The following is a 5,540-nucleotide window of genomic DNA, read 5'->3' on the forward strand; positions in this document are numbered from 1 at the left end:
TCTTTAAAAAAAAAAAAAGAAGGGATACTAGATTAAAACATAGATTTGTCTTTTAAACTGATTTTATATTTTATGGCGGAAAAGGTACAAATTTGAGAAAAGAAAACAACAATAGTTTTTTCAGAAAATAAAAACTATTGTTGCTTTCTTCTTTACAGTGAAGAATTAAGACTTTCACTACAAAAAGAGGGGGCTGATCTTTTTTCATGTTACTGCATATCTTTCCTTACATTTCAGTAGATTGACAGAAGCTCCACAAATTTTACACACTTCCATTATTTCTTATTCCCACAAGGTTACAGTACCATGTGTGACAAAATTAATTCAACATATTTTATCACTTTAACCAACCAAATTATTTCTCATCCTAGATGAGCAGATGACTGATTCTTTTGTAAGATTCTAAATCAGCCTGAAATTCCCAGACTTGCATAGCTCAGTGGTAAATATGATTATCAGCTAGCTTATCTACCTGGCTCTCCTGACAAGACCAAAGTGCTTGCAATGGGTCCATCTGAGCCATAGTGCCATCTTGTAGAGAAAGTTGTCTCACAAGTTAGTTTGAAGTGAGTGAGTCTTATTTAAGCTCTCTGGCTTAAACATGTCCATCTTTCTTTCTGGTTTTGTGATGAGATTTTTGCCAGTTGTTTCTTGACACAGTTCTGTCCACATCACAACTGGAGTGTCTCAGGGCTGATAACACACCTGAAAATCCTGAATCTGAATCTTACACCTACTTGTTTCATAGTATGGCTATCACCTTACATTACAGGTGGATCTTAGGTAATGAGGTATTAGCAATTGTGCCTCATTATCTTCCGTCTCTGATGGAGCCCCACCCTCCTCATAAAAGAAGGCGCTGTTATTTTTGCCATGAGTTAGCTTCAATTTCCCTACTTATTGCACATTTCTACCTGGGTATAATGGGTACACACTTGCCATATTTTCTTCTCCTTACATGTTTATGAGGGCCTTGGAGAATAGGCTTTGCAGCCAGAGACCTAGGTTCAAATCACTGTTCTGACACTCATTAGCCCTGTGACGTGGGAAGCCACTTCTTCTGTGCTTCCTCATGTACAGAGTTGAGAAAATAGTACTGACCTCACAGGTTTGTTATAAAGATTAGATTATTTATAGTAGCATGAGCATTACATGACACTTTAATGTAAAAGTCCTGGTGGAATAAAAGCCACTTGTCACTGTTATGGATGAAAACCAGTTTGGTGGAGAATGAATCAAACTTCGGATCTGGTTGTCATTAAAATTCCTAAATGATTTCACTTTGCCATCAATACTATTTCACATTTTTTCCCATTCAAATACAGGTTTCATGTCTCAACCTAAATCTCTCATTCCACTAACATTCTTCTTCCACAGCACCTGTGTTTATCATGCTCTGTTTTTAAGGAATTCCCAGGACCTTCCCATTCTCAGTCCTTAATGTGTCACCCTTTTCTCTTTAGCATTAAGTTCTTTAACTTAACATTTTATTTTGTACTACTTCAAACTAGCTCCTAGACCTATTCAGGCCAGGGTTCTCACCTTTCTCCAGGGATGAAGAATTAATCCCTAGCTCTTAGTGTTACACAGGGCAGGCCCCTGTTGTCAAGGGACAGAGGGACTGTAAGAGAGGCTGCTAAAGAGTTGACTGTCATTATAAACAAACAGGCCTAGCATACAGAGGATGAAGGGGTGCTTAATTCATCTGGGCATGGGGTGTGGTGTGTGAAAGGGCAGGGAAAAGCTTCCAAGAGGAAGATGACACTTGAGTCAGTCATTCAAGAAGGAGCATAATTTCATTTTGGGTGGAGGGAGTAGACCAGTGTCTGAATGTGAATCGTCTTCATCCACGTCATTACAGCAGAAGGATGGTTGACAGTGGAGACACAGACCTGATGAAATTGGTAAGGGCCAGGCTGGGAAGTTTCTTGATGGTCTACCCAGAAACCTAAAGAGAGTAGTCTTTTTTTCTTCTTCTTTCTGAATCCCTGTCTCAATAATTCCTTGTTCATTCATCTTGGCAATAGTAAATGTCTACAAGTGACTTCTAGTTTTCCAGAAAACCAGGAGAAAAAAAATCCTGAAGTTGTTTTCATTTCTTCTAGACTCTTTATGCTCAATGCAGATCACAGACTGAAGGTAGCACCGCACAGAGGAGGAAAGTGTGGAGTTTGGACAGCACAGTGTCCATGTCCTCTCTGTTGTCTCCACATTCTCGCTTGCTGGACCTTAGGGAAATTACTTCACTTCTCTGGACATCACTTTCTGCCTCTGAATATGGGAACAATGCCAGTTTCTATAGAATAGGTCTTGTAGGATGATTCAGTATATGCGTAACAAATGCCAATTATTATTATTCAGTATTAATTGACCACCAACTATAGGGCAAAACCTATGACAGATTCTTATTATATAGTGATGAAATAGTCAGGGACTTTGTAGCCTAATATTTATTATCATTATTGTTATTGTTTCTACTATTATCATATATAGATCTTTAATGGGCACAATTAAAACAAATCAACGTTTCCATCCTTCAATATCCTAGCCTTCTCTCCCTGGGCTTCGAGGCCATCACTGCATAACTGGATAATGGACAAAATCTGTATCCAGTGGATCTCATCAACTAAATGTTGTGCAGCCTTGGCATACCCACCACTGCTTTTAGGTTCCATAGGTGACATAATCCTCAAGGTGAGACTAACCTCAGGAGGAGGATCTTGCATACTCAACATGAATTCTGGGCATAGCACCATCAAATTTGGTCTAGCCATAGTGTTCTCTAAAAGCTCAGGGGAGTAGAAGTCTGGAATCCTGAGATGAAATCATTTTTATACAAGCTATGTCATGATAAAGCTTTATTTTTGTCTTCACTGCTATTTAACTGAGTTCACTAAGGCAAACACTGCTTCTGTTCTAACAGATGGCATGGCTCTAGCTTGATAAAGGAATGCCACTATGGCTCTCCACAGACTGGAGTTAGCAACAGTGGAAACAAGGAGTGAAGGCAGATGTGGACCGAGACTTGGAAGTCATCCTTGAAGACAGGTTGGGTCCACTGGCCTCTGGCAGAAGCACTGAAAGAGGGAGTAGTGTGGCAAATCACGTAGTCCTGCCAAATAGGACTCACATACTTAATTGTAAAAAGCTTATAGGTAAACATATCCCTCCATAGTTGTATTGCTGTAACTTTGCCTCTACCTGCTTTTGGCTGCTCAGTTTAGCTTTTTTTTTTTTTTTTTTTTAAAGATTTATTTATTTATTTGTACAGAACTGGGGTACAGGCCAGAAATGTGGAGGGTGAGAGGAGTCACCAGAGACAGAGCGGGGAGCAGAACAGGCAGATGGACGAAATACACTGCTGAGGGGAGCAGCGGGCGGGCCAGGAGAGGTCTGCCACGCCATGTGGTCACCTCCGGGGCAGGCGGGGATCGAACTCATGTGGAAGTGGCTTTAGTTTCTTAGTGCTGTGCTTTAACCCGCTGCGCCACCAGGGAGGGCCCAGTTTAGCTTTTTATTGAAAAAAAAAAAAATTTTTTTTTTTTCAGTGACTATGTATCCTGGCTATAGTTTACTAGGTGCTGCCAACTCATTCTTTCCGCCAAAGCAAATCTTAAAATATTCACCGAGAGCACCCCAATCTATGATTGGGGGGCACAAAGCTATATCCTCCTCTGGGCAGTGGAAAACAAACAATAAAAGCAACACTGCAGAATTCACTATAATTAAACTTCTTCGACCTTCTCTCCACATTTCCTTATGGCTGGCCTCATAACCTCTTCAAGTTCCATTCTGAGTGGAGATTATGATTCCTGATTTATGTAAGTGCCAACTTCTGAGACTATTATTAAGTAAGGCCTTTTCTACAGTGAAATTTAGAATTTTTTTTTTTGAGAACCATCAAGAAGATTGTAGTAGCAGATACAATCAATATAGATGCCAAGATTCAAATATTCAGGGTGGGGCAAATCCGGAAATTTGGTTGGCTAGGAGCCACAATGGAACTCCTTTGAATTAGAGTTTGTAAAAGATCATTCTGTTTCCCAAGAAATGTGTGCAATGACATCATGTGATTTCAAGTATTAAGGAATAGTTTACACATTTTAAATACTGAATGTACAGTTTTGAAATTGCTTTGAAGAAAAGGAGCTTTGAGAACATGCGTTATAATAAAATACAGTATCTTCATCAGAAAATTAGAGGTAGGACCCTCCCTGGTGGTGCAGCAGGTTGGACTGCTACACTGAGAAGCTAAGCCAAGCCATGGCTCCTTCAGTGCGAGTTCGATCCCTCCCTGGAGCTGATCCACATGGCACAACAGACCTCTCCTGTCTCACCCGCTGCTCCCCTCTGCACTGTACTTTGTCTATCAGCCTGTTCTGCTCCCCACTGTTTCTGGTGAATCCTCTCACGTGCCTGCATCTCTAGACTGTATCCCATTTCTGGTTTAAAATTTTTTTAAACCTTTTAAAAAAGAAAGAAAATTAGAGGTAGTTGATGAAGCTGTCCAGCCAGAAACAACAGCTTGAGAGAGGATCTTGAACCAAAGTTAAATAAACAACAAAACAACTCCATGCTTCTGTAAAGAACAGATGGGCAGCTGCTGGGAGAAACCATTTATTTGGTACTTTTCAGGCTCTCGGCTGCCTTAGCTACATAGTGAGGCAGCACTTTTTAACCTGAAGTAACCTAAGTGACTGACTCTGACTTTAATGCCCCATGACAAGTAGAAATTGACAGTTGACATGTAAAATCACATCCCCAGATCCCACCCTGTCTTTACAACTAGTAAAACAATTAGTAATATTTAATTTGTGAGCCAAACCATCAGTAAGTAGTAGACAGTGAGGGACGGCGGAGGCAGAGTCAGGCAAGCAGGCTTCCGTGCACAAATCTGGGAAATCTAGAAGAATCTTAGACACTAGCTGCCTCCTAGGAGTGGCAGAATTGGGTAGAACACCTTGGCTTTAACCTCACCCTGAAAAAATTAAATGGCTAAATTCTAGATTTTCAGGACTGACAACCTCGTGAGGGTTGGACTTTGAGAGACTTCCCGGGAGAGACATAGCCAAAGTTGAGGTAATGGGCATGCGCAGGCCTGACTCCAGACAGCCCCGGGCTGATTCCGCCAACGTTGCAGGCTCCGCATGGGCACCGACCAGGAAGTCACACCAGCGCTTGCTCCATATTTAAAGAGAGAACTCAAATAATGTTCGAGCTGATTTCACAAATAGAGCCAGGATCAGCCACAGAAAGGTGTGAGGAGCAAAGGAGAGTTTCACCAGACTGAATTCAGACAGTCTGAGCTCAGTTAAACGCAGCAGACATTTGGAACAATGATTCTATGAAGCCCATGCTCTCAAAGAACGTTTAGTCTAGTAGGAAAAAAGAAGGCATAAACTAAAAACAAGACAAAAATATAAATTATAAACTGTAAATTATAACGTGTAAAATATAACTTCCGGGCCCTCCCTGGGGGCGCAGCGGGTTAAAGCACTGCACTAAGAAGCTTAAGCCACTTCCGCATGAGTTCGATTCCC

This window comes from Condylura cristata, unplaced genomic scaffold (genome assembly GCF_000260355.1).
Source record: "Condylura cristata isolate star-nosed mole 26May11 unplaced genomic scaffold, ConCri1.0 scaffold00002, whole genome shotgun sequence".
In the NCBI taxonomy this organism is placed as follows: Eukaryota; Metazoa; Chordata; class Mammalia; order Eulipotyphla; family Talpidae; genus Condylura; species Condylura cristata.